The 17,014-nt window shown below is 50.7% G+C and overlaps 1 protein-coding gene across 3 annotated transcripts in view; it reads right to left on the bottom strand.

Annotated features, from left to right (window-relative positions):
- Nucleotides 1-17,014, bottom strand: part of CNTFR (ciliary neurotrophic factor receptor) — a 213,182-nt gene that overhangs the window by 149,757 nt on the left and 46,411 nt on the right. For 2 of the 3 annotated variants that reach the window (XM_064438188.1, XM_064438190.1), the window contains exon 2: nucleotides 9,693-9,798. The gene's annotated coding sequence lies outside the window, so the exon portion shown is untranslated. Of the gene's footprint in view, nucleotides 1-9,685; nucleotides 9,799-17,014 lie in introns of all 3 variants that reach the window. The other variant, XM_064438191.1, reaches the window with a different exon arrangement.

The following is a 17,014-nucleotide window of genomic DNA, read 5'->3' as shown; positions in this document are numbered from 1 at the left end:
CAAAGCCAAAGCATGTTGCAGCAGGACTGCTGCAGATGCTTGGCAGCAAAGTGGACACCCCTCCACCTAAGGACCGGCGCTTGTCCCCCACACACCATCAGGTATATAGATGTATTAATATAGGTGGACATAAGTGACCATCCTGTCCCCCTCAAAAGGAAAGCCTGGGACATTTCCTCCCCCCACAATCACAAAGCAAGGAAATACAGCAGCCATTTGCAAGGCAGAACACCTCTTATTAATCCTCTGAGTACTGCCCACCCCGCCACCACCTCCCTCCCTCTACCAAGGTGAGAGAAAAATTGATGCCACTAGCCTTCAGCCTCCAGATCCAAGCCTGATGTCCAAACGAAGCCAGATGACAACCCCACTGGTCTTGCAGCACATAGACAGAGCACTGAAAACCAATCTGAGAAAACAAGACTGAAAAAAGAAACTTCCTCATGGGAGTCCTGGTGCTCCCCAGATTTGCCCAGAAGGGCCCTAACTCCAGCACTGCTCTTGCTGTGGTTGGGATGACCAGACTACCTCAGCCAGTCCAAGATGAGAGTCTGCTGCTTCCCACCTCTGGGGAGCTGGATCTGTCTGCTTGGTATAGTGCAGGTTGCTTTGGGTTTTACTGATTGCTCTGTGGAAACAAGCACAGGGACACCACCACCTCCCTAATCACCCCTACCATAGGGGGCTGAACATTGCTAGGGATGAAGGGTGCTTAGAAGGAAGATGAAGTCTCACTTTCTAAGGATGCTTCACCCAGCATACAAGGGAAAACCTTCACCGACTAAAAACCTGCAATTCCCCCAGCAAAAATCACCCCATAGAAGTGCCTAGCAACTTTGTGGGGGAAATAAAAAACTTAAGGATTTACAGCATCCAAACTCAGACCACTGGCTGCTCTCCCGACCCCATGGCCTGCTCATGCACCTGAGATGACACACTGACTCCCAGGCTTCACCCACACATCTCACTGCAAGGCAAGCTGATTTTTGACGCTTGTCCTGCCTCCTGCCTTGTTTTATTTCTGCCTGGTGCCCGACCTCCCCCTCTCCTCTGGGTACTTTTCCTGCTGCCGTTTGTTCCTGTCCTTTACAGCTCTGCCTGCTGTCACTCGCGTAACCTTGCCTGTTTGGTAATTTGTGGCAATAAAGTGTCACTGTGGGGAAAAAATACAGCGTCGCAGCAGCATATAAATCTCTGATCCATAAATTGTGCTGGCCCCCACGTGCATGCCCCTCCTTTTCTATGTAAAGTGCAACAGTTTAGGGCAAGAGAAGGAAAAAAGAGCTGGTATTATGGGATCTTACTGAAGGGCAGCACTGAGCTGTCCTCATTAGGGGCTGTAACAAATGCTGAGGGGCTGGTGTGTGCTGTAAATTGCCCTGGAGACATGGGGCATCAGTGGAGGCTTCCTAGAGCTATCCAGAGCTTAAAAAGAGCCATCCCAAGGGAAAAATAATTCAATAGACATTGCTAAGGGGTGCCATCAGCACTGCAGCCTCCCTACCCTATGAAAAGTCTCATTAGTGCTGAGCAAATACGACCCTGCGAGCACCATGGCCATGGAAGGGATCCAGGTGTGTGCAGCTGAGTCCCTCACTCTTCTTCCCACTCAGATGTGGGATCACGCCCACCTCCATCGAAGCAGAACAGCTCCTCCAGTGGATCCCCACCAGCACCCACTCCCCAAGGGCATTAAGTGGGACCATGAGGAGGCAGGTCTGCACTTTTCCCCTCTCTATCTGTTGCAGCAGGTCCCTGCTTTACACAGCCATATGCCCACCTCTGGACCGACAATGGTTTTCCATGGCTCAGAGCCAGGACTCAGTGGGGCAGCTTCCACCCCAGGCAAATACACCCCACATTTGTGGCCCCACAATCCCCAGCTCTACTGCACAGAGTATCAGGCATTCACCACTGTGGTTCTCCAGGAGCCATGAGACCTGCAGCAGCCCTGACACCATCTGAAGTGGTTTCCGAGGGAGTAACGTCTCTCTCGCTGATAGTTATTTCTTTTAATAGGAAAACACTGCTTGCCTCTATCAGAGCCTTCATTCACTGAATGATCATCTCAGTCACGCTGCAGCTCAGCATCCTGGGCCAAGTGTAAAAAGTCACCTCCAGCACTACTGCTGCCTCTCTCTCAAGCCACTGCTCCTATACCAGACCCAGCACACAGTCCCTCTCCCATTCCCACAGTCCTTGGCACACTAGGGTCTCATCCATAACCCGTCACACAGAACAGCAGGAAGCCTTGCATTAAAGCCTTCTCCTGACACTGACATCTTTCTTGACATCTATGGCCCACCTGAGCAGCTAAGTAACACTCCTGTGAATATAAACAAGCGGGGGAAAGTGCATTCACTAGACAGATAGCTTGGGGAAGTGTCATCACCCGTTGAAAGCCCATATGTGGTTTTGTAACAAAGGTATTTGCTTCCTGTCTTGCCCACTCATCAGAGGAATATATGAGCGAAGCTAAGCAGCACCCTGGAGACAGACTAAAACCAAGCAGAGAGCAAAGAAGGCTTGGAGCACTCGGCAGGAGCCGTGCAGACGAACACATTATGAACTCACTGGGGAGGAGAAATGTCCTTTCTCCCAGGCTTGGGAATGGCACACAGCCAGAAGCCATCATGCAACTGCCCTGCATCTGATCAAGAGAATGTGTTAAAAAAAACCTAAAAAAGTCAAGTTTTGATCCCCAAACCTGCCCACGGACAACTCCTTCCCTCCTGCAGCCTCAATCCTCTGAAGCCTGGAAGAAAAAAAAAAAAAAAAAACCAAAAAGCACTTATTGTGAAATCTCCAGCCCATTCATTGCTATGGTGGGGTGCAGGGCACAGGGACACACTCCCTGTGCCAGTGTGGGTCCTAGCAGGCAGTGAGCCCCACACGAGACAGCCAGCTGCCTGCCCTGGCAGCAAAAGGGACCAACAGCATGCTGGACTGTGGGAACAGTGGCACAGCCAGTAGCTCATGCAGCACTCTGACCACATCAAGACATTGCTCCTAGTTTTGGGAGCCCCAACAAGACACATACTGATTAACTGGAGCAAATTCAGCAGGGGCCACTGAGATGGCATGGGGAGCTGTTTAGAAGACTGATCCAGGCTCTTTGCAGCAACACATAGGAAATGAGTGACAGCGGGCAGTAGCTGAAACAAAAGGTTCCCACTGGATGCAAGGAGAAACTTTTCCCCCCTCAAGAGCCCACCAGCACTGAAATAGTGGCCCAAACAGCCTGGGCTCCTTCCATACACAGAGGCTTTCAGAAGCAGGTTGGATAAAGCCCTGAGCAGCCACGTCCAATCTCAGTCTCCTGCTCAGTGCAGAGTGTCTGCTGGACTTGAGGCCTCCAAGGTCCCTTCCAAACTGGATAGTTTTGCAAGTCTCTCGTGAAAAACTGTGTTTGCAATGTCACATTAGGCAACTGCTTCCTAGGGTCATAACCGAGGGAAAACCAGCACAGCACCTTAAACAACAACACTCAAAGCTAGGCAGAATGAAGCCTTTGTCCTTCTGCCATTTCCAGTTTCACGACCATTGTGACAAAGCAACATATGGAAGGAAATGAAGGGCAGCTCCACTATATGAGCATAGGCACTCCTTCATGGCAGGAACTGAATCTAGATGTGGTAATCCATTTCACCCCACACTTTCCACCACCCCCTCAAAAACCACACACTCACTGAAGATGAACGTGCACATACACTGCAAGACCTGTGCTAACTTGTCCTGAGAAACCACTCCAAACATGCAGTTTGCACAGCTGGTACTGATTCAAATATCCTTGAGAGCATTTGATGAAGAAGGAAAATGCTTGAGACAGCATGGCAGTAATCACACATTGCTGCTCGGGAGGTTTAGGGTGAACAGTAGGGAAAACCCTCTTTGCTGGGAGGGTGGCACTGCTGAGGGCCAGGTTCCCCAGGAGATGAGGGATGTTCATGCTTAAGCTGTGAACACTCAGCTAAACAGCCCCACTGATCTGATGTGGCGTTGGTGGCAGTTCTGCTCTGGAAACCTATGAGGTCCCTACTGGTTTGTGAAGATGCAAGAACAAGATGAAAAATTGCTGGTCAGACCTTATCTTGGTCACCAACTCCACAAGCACCTACAAGATCTCTCAGCCACTTCATTCTTCCCAACTAGAAAGCAGGTCCCTACTTGGAGGAAGGACAAAGCCCACCTAGGAACAGTACCACTGTGGGCCTGTGTCTCAAGGGGATGCACCTAAGCCAGAAGGAAGAACAGATTCCTTCAGACCCTAACACTGCTAAACACTCAAGAACTGCATAACCAAGTGACAGTAGCAGAGCTTTGGCAAGACATCTGTCCATCTATAAATAGAGCTCAACCGTGAGTCCTTATCACAGGGCTTTGATCCGTTTGGGGAGAGTATTTTTTCCCCTTTGCCATCGAGTCCCAGGCAGCACAGATAATGGGCTTGAATCGATCCAGCTCAAGTATTACTAAACTTCCTACCACCGTGGCAGCATGCCAGCCTCAAATAGGACAAGAGAACATGTGTCTATTCAGAGCCAACCACAAGAAGCAGGCAGAAAATTGCTTTAGACTTTAAAAAAAAAAAACCAGGTGCTTTTTGCAGATTTGTAGATCAATCTACAATGTATTTTAGAGGTTTAAGAAAGTCAATAGAAACAAGATATATCATTGCTGCACAAGAACCTGAGAAGTTGTATTTATTTATGCTGCCTCTAGCACTCCAGCCGCAGGCTCATTGTCCTGCTGCTCCCCACCATGGTCCCACATCACTACTTCTCTGGCAACAAAGTCGAGGGAAGGGGCTCCCTCTGCCATGGCAGTTCACCGCCCTGTTGGTTTTGTCAGGACAACTTAGCCCTGGGGCTGGCTGGGGTCTGAGATGCCCTAAAAGTGTTGCTACCACACCTCGTGCCTTGCTCACAGGACAAGGATGCAGGGACTGCTGGCAGAGGCCAGACTGACATCCCACGAACTGAAGCCCGTCTTCTCAGGTCTCAGCACACAACTTCGCTCAAGTCTCTTGGGATGCTCCAGGCAGTGCTGAGACGATCCCTCCAGATTCATTGCTCAACCCAGTACCACTGCAGAGCCACACAGGGCAGCAGCCCACCCTCTGCAATCTCAGCCCAGGGATGTGACAAGCTGGTCTCCTCCTGCAGACGCATCTGCCCACATGTACCCACAATACCTCTTGCATCATCATGGCATGACTTGCAAAGACCTAGAATGGACCCCCTTGCAAGCCCCTGTGCCCACCAGCTCTACCGCAGAGCACTACAAAGCATATTCAGAATTTTTCTCACCCTTTTCTATTACTATTAAGTGAGACACATGACATGCCTTATCAAACCAGACCTAAATCATACCTGCCCCTCCCTAGATGCTGTGCAAAGTGTCAGCCATTAAACATGCTATTAACCTGCATATACAAATCTGTAAGAGGCTCTCACCCACCATGCATCGCTCATGGGCAGGACCGCTCATGTCCCTCTGGTGCAGCCTGTCCTAATGAGCCACCAGGAAGTGGATCCCACTGGAACCAGCCACATCCATTTCCCAGCCTCCACAAGGCACAAAAGGCATCTCTTGACTACCACGCTCTGCCTCAGAGGGGGGAAGGATAATGTGTGTATCTAGACTGGAAAGAGTTGGCTGCACACCCTTGGTGAATACGAAAACCCTCCATACTGCAGGATGCCCAGCTCCAGCCACCCTTCTGCCCCAGAGCCAGGCATGGAAAAACAGGTCAGGCTGCAACACGGGAAGCAAATAACATCTTTCTACCCTCCCTACAAGGCTAAAACATGTACAAACACCTGCCACACATCCCATGCAAACCCCACTGATGCTCCCTTTGGGAGCAAACCTGAGCAAGTAAGCCCACAGCTGCGATGCAGGGCAGGGACCAATGGCTGAGGCACCAATGCTGGCAGGAGTGCCAGCCCACTGCTGCTTCTCCAACCTCCTTCCCATCTCTCTGCCAGGCTCGAGCTACACCAACTGCACTTCAACAGGGCTGCACTTTCATTCCTCTGCTGCCGCGTAGGAGTGGGTACCAGGGGTCTTATAGTTCAGCAAAGATGAGGAAGAAACAAGAAGTGGTAACCATTAGCATGTGTGTATGGAGACCCCTCAAACTATTTTTTCCCTTGCTCCCATCTGCTTTGCTCTGGGCCACTAAATCCAATTCAGCAGCGCTCAGAGCTTGTACCAAAGCTGCGACACATTTGTCAGATCCCTGACTAGACCCATGGCTAATATTGCAATGCTAATTTATCTCACCATATTATATCACTTTCATTTCATCCCACCGGATCACATTACTGCCAGTGTACCTTGTAGTCAGCATGTAACAGTAATTGGTATTATTAGTGACGTACCCTCCTTGAGCTGCTCTATTTGCAGAGCTGCAAGGAGTCCCGTGGGTGGGCTGGTCCACACTGAGAATAGGGAGGAAACTCCACTCCATGATGCCACCACCAGGCAATGCCACTGCAGCTCCATCAGATGCTGCCCACCCCTGCAGTCCCTTAATCTTGAGCTTTTAACTCCAGAGCCTGAATTCAGCCTTGTGCACAGGGAGCATTTCTGTCCTTGCCTGTGGCTCAGAGGATACAGGACTCTGCTGATCCAGGGTGAAACGGGCTGCAAAACACCCCTGGGAAGCATGATGTGGGCGGAGAGGGCAGGAGAGCTGCACAGGGAAAATTCATGACACTTCATGCTATTTTGGCCAACAGTTTCTCCTCTTCAGTGTAAGCTATTGCTTTTCCAAGATCAACACAATTAAAGCCATGCAGTTTTAGTTAAGTGGGAGGCTGTGCTAGTCAAACAGTGACAGTTCCCACTTAAGACGTCCTTGCCTGACATTTAGAGACTTGTTAAAATTTAATTCATCATTTTTATTTCTCAAGAACAGCACCAGCAAGCACCGGCTTCCCCAGCACAGCTCCACAGGGTAGGCATCCCCAAATGGAGCCGCTCCATCAACTGGCCCCTTCCCTACTCTACCAGGGTCCCCACAGCCTGGAGAAGATAACCCCAAACCTCTCCTCAAGCAACACTGTATTATCACAGCCTCATACAAGGCACATATGCAACAGGTCTCAGACCTGGGGCATCCACTTGACCATGGCTGGTGACGGTGGTAGCGCTCTAAGGCCTTTTCAGCAGAGCAGAGCCAAGCCCAGGGCAGGTCATCACATCTGTGACACTTCAGTCCCCAGGGCAAGAGAGCAGAAAACCTCCAGCAGGTCTGACAGATTGAAGTTGTGCTTGTCTGTGAGAGGTGGCACCTCACCTCCCATCACAAAGCTGGCTTGGTGACACTTACCTGCTCCAGAGTAGTTCAGCCACCATAGGACCTCTGCTACCACAGTTAGACCAAACATCCCCAAGCTCCCCTAAGGGCTTTCAAATAGGAGGGCTCTCAGATTGAGTGCACCCTCAGTAAGTTTGCAGATGACACCAAGCTGGGTGGAAGTGTCGATCTGCTGGAGGGCAGGAAGGCCTTACAGAGGGATCTGGACAGGCTGGATTGTTGGGCTGGAGCCAACGGTGTGAGATTCAACAAGGCCAAGTGCCAGGTCCTGCATTTGGGTCACAACAACCCCAGGCAATGCTACAGGCCTGGGGAGGGGTGGCTGGGGAGCTGCTCAGCAGAGACGGACCTGGGGGTGCTGGCTGGCAGCTGGCTGAACATGAGCCAGCAGTGTGCCCAGGTGGCCAAGGAGGCCAATGGCACCCTGGCTTGTATCAGCAATAGTGTGGCCAGCAGGAGCAGGGAGGTGATCGTGCCTCTGTACTTGGCACTGGTGAGGCCGCACCTCAAGTACTGGGTGCAGTTTTGGGCCCCTCACTACAAGAAGGACATCGAGGTGCTGGAGCGTGTCCAGAGAAGGGCAACAAAGCTGGTGAAGGGTCTAGAGAACAAGTCTTACAAGGAGTGGCTGAGGGAGCCGGGGTTGTTTAGCCTGGAGAAGAGGAGGCTGAGGGGAGACCTTATCACTCCCTACAGCTGCCTGAAAGGAGGTTGTAGTAAGGCGGGGGTCGGTCTCTTCTCTCTAGTACCAAGCGATAGGACGAGAGGAAACAGCCTCAAGCTGCGCCAGGGGAAGTTTAGGTTAGATATTAGGAAAAACTTTTTCACCAAAAGGGTTGTCAGGCATTGGAACAGGCTGCCCAGGGAGGTGGTGGAGTCTCCATCCCTGGAGGCATTTAAAAGAAGACTAGATGTGGTGCTTGAGGACATGGTTTAGTGGTGGACTTGGCAGTGATAGGTTAGCAGTTGGACTCAATGATCTTAAGGGTCTTTTCTAGCCTTAACAATTCTATGATGCTATGGAGAAGCGTCCCATGTGCAGTCCATGTGTGCATGGCAAGGTTTTGGTATCTGGGGGGCTACAGTGGTGCCTTCTGTGAGAAGAAACTAGAAGCTTCTCTCATGTCTGATAGAGCCAGTGACAGCCAGCTCCAAGATGGACCCACTGCTGGCCAGGGCTGAGCCCATCAGTGACAGTGGTAGTGCTCCAGTATACAAGGGGCAGGGGGAAAACAAACTGTTGTGGCACAGTAGCCAGGAGAGAGGAGTGAGAATACGTGAAAGGAACAACCATGCAGACACCAAGATCAGTGAAGAGGGGGAGGAGGTGCTTCAGGCACTGGTGCAGAGATTCACCTGCAGCCTGTGATGAAGACCATGGTGAGGCAGGCTGTCCCCCTGCAGCCCACAGAGGTTAATGGTGGAGCAGATATCCACCTGCAGCCCATGGGGGACCCCACACCAGAGCAGGTGGATGCACAAAGGAGGCTGTGACCCTGTGGGAAGCCCATGCTGGAGCAGGCTCCTGGCAGGACCTGCAGCCCTGCGGAGAGAGGAGCCCACACTGGGGCAGGTTTGCTGGCAGGATGTGTGACCCTGCAGGTGACCCACGCTGGAGCAGTCTCTTCCTGAGGGACTGCACCCCGTGGGAGGGACCCACGCTGGATGGAGCAGTTCATGAAGAACTGTCTCCTGTGGGAAGGACCCATGCTCGAGCAGAGGAAGAGTGTGATGAGTCCTCCCCCTGAGAAGGAAGGAGCAGCAGAGACAATATCTGATGAACTGACCACATCCCCCATTCCCTATCCCCCTGTGCCACTGGAGGGGAGGAGGTAGAGAAAATGAGGAGTGAAGTTGAGCTCAGGAACAAGGGAGGTGAGGGGCAAGGTGTTTTTAAGATTTTGTTTTTATTTCTCATTATCCTACTCTGATTTGGTTTGTAATAAGTTAAATTAATTTTTCCCATGTCAAGTCTGTTTTGTCTGTGATGATAATTGGTGAGTGATCTCTCCCTGTCCTTACCCTGGCCCACGAGCCCTTCATTATATTTTCTCTCCCCTGTCCAGCACAGGAGGGGAGGGATAGAGCAGCTTTGGTGGGCACCTGGTGTCCAGCCAGGGTCAACCCACCACACTGTGCATGTTCCAAGATGTTCATCCAAACTTGGCCCTATACAGCCTAAATAACTACTGTCAGCATCTGCCTTCTTTGCACAGCAGAGCCAGGAGCCGTCTTTTGCCACGCTTTCATAAATGCCATCTTAGCCAAAAGACACATGGCCTCCAGCCCCACCACAGCTGGGCAGCCCAGAGCGCACCAACCAAGGACAAAACCGGGTGAGCAAGTGTTCTAACCCACCTCTTACCTCTCCACCAGTCCAGAGTCCTTGGGGCGTCCCCAATTTCTCATCAACGTCCAGGGGGATTCTTCTGGCTGTTTGACCAACCCTCGCCGCTCAGAGCTGGTATTTTCTTCAACAAAACAAAAGGAGACAGCCTGTCAGGTTACCAGGTAGAGCTCTACCATCGCTTTGGGTTTAGAAAACAACTGAGGGAGGGGGGCATCTGTTTTCCAGCCCTGACAGCTGGGGGTAACCGGTGTAAACATGAAGCTAGTTTAAATGAAGATCCCTCCCACATAAGCATCACAGCCCAGCCCCAAAGCACGCATTTGCTTAATTATTTCGATTTAGAGACACGAAAGGAAGGAGGGGGGAGAGGGGAAATACTGCACCTTAGGGCAGCTCTGATCCTCTTTAAAGACAAACAGCAACGCTCCCCAGCCAAAACAGCATAGCAGCACTAAAACATCAGCCCAGCACCAAGATATTTGCCCACAAGGTCTTGCACTGCCTAAGCCCTAATCCTGCAAAGCCTCACGCACGTGTTAAACCATGCAGGGAGAGACCAATCCAACGGAACTCAGGAGTGTGAAGAGGAAAGCATGCACATACAGCTTTACAGCATGGACACTGAGGACTGAAAACATAGAAGGAGAGAGACCTTCTATGCCACATCTGACATGCTGCCTAGTGAGATGGAGTCTGAGGCATTACTGTAACCAGTGGTGCCTTCAGTTATAAGAAGCGTATTTGCTGCTGTGTTAGACAAACAAATTATCAGTCAAGATCCATGCTCATTATCTAGCTCTTGTGGCTTAGATTGTGTTGCTCCTCCCCTCCTTTTTAAATGCTTTGAGGAGAAAATAGTCTTATTGTTCTGCATTATTAAAAATGAAAAATAGGAGCCAAACTCCACTGGCAAGAGGAAAGTCTGGGAGTCGCTCCTGCAGAGCTGCTTTCCCAAGGGCGACAGCAACGCCAAGCCTGGAACACCACATGCTTTAATTAGCACCCAACCCCAAGCCGACGAGCTTCACCAGAGCCCTCCCCCGGACGCTATCCAAAGCTTGGGCAAGTCACCAGAAGGATGCTACAGAAACCCAAACTACAATCCCCATCCACCCGCCACCCACCTACAAAACCTAAATAAATAAATAAACCTCATAAGACTCTGCTGCGTGCCTGACGGAAAAACCCTCATTTGCAAAGTGCTGGGAAATAATTAAAAAGTTTTCCCAGAGCTTAAAAGGAGGGAAGCAGACCGTTTGTCATGCCGGCAGCGCATAGCGTGCTGCAATTTATCATGCTTGTCAGGTGTCAGCCACTGAGAAATTTAACTCCAGCTGCCCTGAGCCCCACACCCACAATGCCCCATCACTCAAAAACCGCTCTGCCAGGCACCCCTGAGCTGACAAGTGACTGGCAAGGATGGGAGAGGGCTCCTCCCCACCTAGCCTCCCCTCACCCTGCAATGCCAGTGCAACTTTTTAGTTTTAGAATGGATTTTTTTATACCCACAGATGGAGCAGAACAGAGGAGACCAGGCTACAGCAAGCAGCGAGGCTTGTTTGTCACTACCTGGCAGGGGCTCACCTGAGTTGTCACTGCAGCTGGCAGGGATAGGACAAGAGAGATGGGTTTACTATCAAATGCCCTCGGGGGTGGGGATGGGGGGAGGGGTTTGCAGCATCCTCTGCTCAAGCAGTAAGGACAGAGCTCTCGCAAGGACAGTGTGTCACACTGGGTACAAAAGTGCAAAATCACATCGCCTTGGCTGATAGACATCCCTGGAACCTGTTCAAACGGAAAGAACTGACACCCCCTGCTACCTCTGTGCTCTGTCTCGATGGGACAAGACATCCCTGGCACAGGTCCAGCAGCCTAGCCTTCCCCATGGAAGTCAAGAGATGGATTTGCTTTTTAAGAATCCTGCATTGGGGTCAAATTGGGATTTGGAGGAGCTCAGCATGCCCAAAGCCCAAAGCAGGGCACCAGCTGAAGGACCTGGCTCAGGTCATGAGCTACCAGCAAGATCTGCGAGTTAGACTGCCCCAAAACCAGGGGACAGCCTTGACTACAGCTCAGGCAGGCTCATGTAAAGGAGCAAATAGCACCAGCCACAGAACAGAGAACTCCCGAGGCAGGTCTCTGCAGGAGGACTTGCACCAGTCCTGAGCTCACCCCAAATCACTCAGGATTTAAGGCGCCAGCAGTGCCATGGTCAGGACACTTCATCTGTATGCCACCTGCTTTATAGGGCCTGGCTGGGCTGCCCTGGAGAAATACTCTTGGTTTGGCCATTTCTGTAGCAACAAGTCAAGTTAGGAGGAACCTGCAATCATTGCAATGCAAAGCACTGACCACAACCCAGCAAAACTCCGAAGGAAACGCAGTACCCATTGCATGCCGTATGTCCCACATGATCCACCTGCATGTCACAGCAAGGGCTAAGGGATAACTGAACAACATCTTGCAAAAAAAAAAAAGCCAAACACACAGCATTTGCCAAAAATCTTTCTCCCCAGCACAAGCCAGGGCTATGTTGATCAGTGATCAATAAGTTTTACTTGTACCAATAGAAGGGGCCCATGGTTTCCCAGCAGAAAGGCATCCCCTGCAAGCTGGGCCATAGGTTTTGCACTCACATGTGCTCAAAGCAGCGCAGTTCCTGCTGTGGGAGCAAAGCGGCCACTACCTCCCCACACACGCTATATATAATACACCCACACAGCAGCGTTTTTCAGAGGCTCACAACTTGGCGCAGGGAAGGTGGATTTTCATGGTGTCAGCAACAAGCAGATCCCTGACACCTGGCTGAAAACCTTCCCCATAACTATCAGACCCACTCTCACAGCACAAAGGTACTACAGTTTCTTCAGCACAACTGCAAGAATTTTTTTCTTTTTTTTCCTGCGGATAAACTAATGCCTTTTTCTCCCCCAAACTGCATTCTGAGAGCAGCTTAAAACCCTCTTTGCTAAAATTTTCCAAAAAAATTCAGCCGGAGGCAGAGACATGTGAAGTTGCAGTCCAAATGGTTAAAGGCTGGCGTAGTTTCAAGCAACTGAAGACAGGGGCTTATAATCAGAAGTGTCAGGCAACCTTAATTATATTATTTCCTGAAGGAAATAGTTTTCCCTGCCGAAGTCCAGAAGTTATTAAAAAAAGTTGACCTCACTGGAACCAATCAAGATGGAGACAAGAAGCCTGTGACAGATTTTTAAGGCAGGCGTGTTCATGCATCTGTATTTTTGGGGGTCCAGGATTTTAAGACAGGTGTTCCCAGAGAAGCCCTGGCCCTGTGACAGCCCCAAGGCCAGGAGCCAGGACGCAGAGCCCCCTCCATCCATCTTCCCCAAGCCTCCTGGGCAGGGGGACACAGGAGCCCCATGAGCCAAGGAGGGTGCTCGCCTGCACCCAGATCGATTGCTTCACCAATGTGAGTGAAGAAAAACAGCCGGCTGCTTTGTAGCTGTCAGGAGCACACAGGCTTTTTGTCCGTCTCTTCCCCTGCGCCCATAAATAAAAGTGACAGCAACTTTATTTAGGACTTCTTCCAGTTAAGAGGGGATGGAAGAAAAGTGAAAAATGAAATCGTAGCTCAGCAAAGGCAGAGGGGGAGGATCCTGGAGGCACAGCTCAGGCTGTGTCACAGCTGCTGCAGCCTGGGCTAGCGGCAGCTCTTGTACTCCCGAAACCAGCACCTCCTCATCCCTATCAGTGCACCCTCCTCCTCCGCCCTTCCAGGTGGAGAAACCCCATCCCATGTGCCCCCGTCTTCTGCTGCCCATTAACTTCCCAGTGGTAGCCAAGAGGCTCAAGTGTCTGGAGGGAGTCAAAGGTGGAATAACTGTGTCTCCTTTCCTCCTGAAAGAGATTTAAAAAACCCAAATGATTTAGAGGAGACGGTCACTTGTTCCCCGCACATACAAAGCTTGTACTCATAGCACCAACAGCAGTCCCGAAATACAGCTCAGCACTGCGCAGCTCACCAGCACGGATCAGTGGTGAGTACAGCATCACCACCAGCATCCAGTATTGTGGGAGGTCCTGGCTGTTTTGGCTACAACCTCCAAGGAGTCTATTGCAACTCAGGAAAGACATCCTTTCTATAACAAGGATGGAAAGAGACTCAGAAGCAAGAGAGGAGGTGAAAGCTGCTCCATGAGAGGGCTAAGCATGCAGCAGATCTGGCCCCAGGCAATGCCTCGTCACAGGAAGCACAGCCGGGGCTGGAGCACCCCAGGTCTGGTTTCCCCCAGCAGTACATCACCTTGTGTATCTCAGTGGTATTGCAACAGATTGAACACACAAGCTTTGTTTTCAACCTTCATCCTGCTTGTACCACTGCTGAGCTGGAGCTGCGCCACATGCAGGAATTCAGTCCCCAACAGGGGCTGCAGGGCTCATGCTGCCTGCACCATGCTCAGGAGCTAGACTAGAATTATGCCGTGCACCTTCTCTTGCATACAAACACAGGCAGGGCAGGCATGTAGGAAGAGACCTGCCCCATCCAGAAAGGTCCAGGGCGGAAGCTATGTGCAGCTCCCTGAGGAGAGAGGCTGAGAGTGACCTCATGGGTTTCTTCCACCACTGCCCTCTCCGCTGCCGTGAGTCAGAGATTAATGACAGGCCATTTGTCAGCACCAGTGGCATCATCACCAATCTCATTTCTGAGCAGACATCTGACCTTGCCTGCATCCCCAAGACCTGTGTTACCGCACGGCTCAGGCAGCCTCCTGACAGCTCCCAGGGGATGCAACGCAAGGCAGGGGACCAGGCTGTGACACAGCCTGATCCTGACTCAGGATGCTCAAGACAAACCTTTCAGCTGCAGGATGAGTAGTGAATGTTCATAGGTTTGTCCCACTGCCCCACCCTTCTCCCAGCTGGTACCCCAGCAAGGGTCTCCCTTGTTGAGCACTGGATTAAGTTACAGAGAAGAGAGATCTGGCCCCAAAGAGGAGGGCTCTGGCAAATCCAGCCTTGTCTGAATCTCAGGTCAGGGGTGGAGGGGGAGGAAGACCCTTCTTCCCATGCCTGCAGCGTCCTGTGTCTCAGCCCCAGCTGTTGCAGACCCATACTAACCAATCAGCTGCTGGGTTCAATATGCAGTACCAGATGTGGCACCCAGACCTTCATCCAAAGCCAGACATGATCCAGGCTGAATTTTAACCCAGATCTCACTCAATGAGGAGACAAGGTAAAATCCAGACAGAGATCCACCCTGTGTTTCTGAGCAGAACTTGTACAAGTGTCTTGCAGTGTAGATGAGTTTTGCCACGGAGTCCAGCACCCCTCTGCCCCAAACCAGACCATGTTGCCACTGTACAGGTCAACTACGCATCTGTCACTTGGACACCACACACAGCTCTGGTTCTCACACCTCAGAAAGGGAATTAGTGAGACTGCAAGAGGTACAGGGGGAAGGGAACAAAACAGCTTCTGCATCAGGACATACCAAGCACACACCAAGCACACCAAGACTTTTCAGCCTGGGAAGAAGGAAAGGAAAGAAGGAGACAGGACTTAGCCACAGGACCTCAGGCCAGACAAACTGCATTGGCCAAACTATGATGTTCACACAGCTCCTTGCTAAACAGCAGAAAATGAAATTGTTTCTAGAGGAGCAGGGAAAATTCAAGAACAGGTCCTCTAACAAATCCTGGTCCTGATGAAAGCTTTGCCTCAACACAACCCACAGCCTTGAACAGCCAGATGCTGGGAGGATTGCATCGCCACCAGGAGGGACGAGACAGCCAGCAGGACAGCTCTTCGTCTGCACTAAGTCAAGCCAGTCCCATCTCTTGTATTTCTTATGAGGAACAAATTAAAATTATGTGGGACTGGGAAAAGACACACTCAGTTAAGATTAAGAAATCAGTACCATTAAACATCATTAGTATAATATGCCCAGGAAGCTTCATAAAAGGAGATACCATATGATTGAATGCTCTCCAGACCCTCATTTTACACAGACCCAAAACACCGAGATTCTCTTCTAACAGCCACCTCTCACAACTATCAGAAGGTTTTTTGATTTTGTTTTGTGGAGTTTTTTTTCCGAGGAGCTTTTTGGGTTTGCAATTGAAACTACAATTCTTTTAGTTCCTGGGGGAAAAAAAAAAAACCCGAGCCATTTTTCATTAAGCTGAGGCAAATGGCATTTTTGCTTGTCAAAAATATTTGACGCAACTCCGACAGACTTGACCAGACATATAAATAAAAGATTTAAACCATTCTGCTTTAGAGCTTAAGAAAAACCTGCTGTCAGTCCCACGCCAGGACAAGCTCTCTTCTGTGGGTCAGACAGCCCCAGCAGCTGACAGCATCATCCCAGCATTGACACTGGGAGGGAGAACAGGGAGCAGCCACACCTGCCTGGTCATCCAAGTAAAAACCCACCAGCCCATGTTATCCCACTGCAGGCTGCCATCTCTGAGCCTGTATCAGGCTTCCAGGGGCTCAACAAGCAGCCAGCTCTGGTGGCAGGGAGGCAAGTGGCATTGATCCTCTCCTGCCACCATCTGTATCTGATAATGGCATCGACCAGCAAACACTGGATGCTTTATTTCCTCAGCCACCTGGGCTGTGCATGAGCAGCCATCAGGCCTCCTTCCCCATCCATCGTGTCAGCAACGTGGCCGCAGACGCTATGACAAGATGCAGAGCGGTGTCGAAGCCCATTTCGAAATCCTTCTATCCTATTCAAGCCAGAGAGGCTTATCAGCATGGATTTATACTGTTTGCCCCAATATTTAGCTACTGATCTGACTAATCTGTGTGCAAGAAAAACCCTAGTGGCTCAGAGGCTGAGCAATCTACATCATTCATCATTTAGATTAGCTATTGTCTTAATCCTCTTTAAACTACTGTATAATACATAAGGGAATGGATGTCCTATATGCTCAGGGTATGCAGGGGGAAAAATAAACAAGACAAGCTAGGCTGAAGCTCAGAAACTTGTACAGAAGCTAGAACGACAGATCTTACCAAGCCATGGAAGAAAAAGGAAACCTGTTGCATTCCCTGATAGTTGGTTTGACAACTTCTTGCTCTTTCCACCCCAGTGGCCTTAAATTATTTCCCAGGCAGCTTCCTAAAGTGACACGTAGCTCCCCTGCCCTCTCCCCTCATCACAACCCCGTTATGAACTGGGGATCCCAAGCTGTGCCAGCACAAGCAATGTGGTCTTCCTAAAGCCACTGCCCTGAGGATGAGCACCTCTGTGCCCCAGGAGCTGGGACATCCCAAGCCAGCATCAGCCATGGCCATGCTGGTCTCAGAAAGCCAATGGGTGTGTACTGCCCAGCGTCTTGCTTTGGGCCCTGCCTTGCAAACAGGCA

The sequence above is a fragment of the Phalacrocorax carbo genome, chromosome Z (assembly GCF_963921805.1).
Source record: "Phalacrocorax carbo chromosome Z, bPhaCar2.1, whole genome shotgun sequence".
NCBI classification, from domain to species: Eukaryota; Metazoa; Chordata; class Aves; order Suliformes; family Phalacrocoracidae; genus Phalacrocorax; species Phalacrocorax carbo.
The sequence above is the reverse complement of the archived record's forward strand: the minus strand, read 5'-3'. Positions and strand labels throughout refer to the sequence as shown.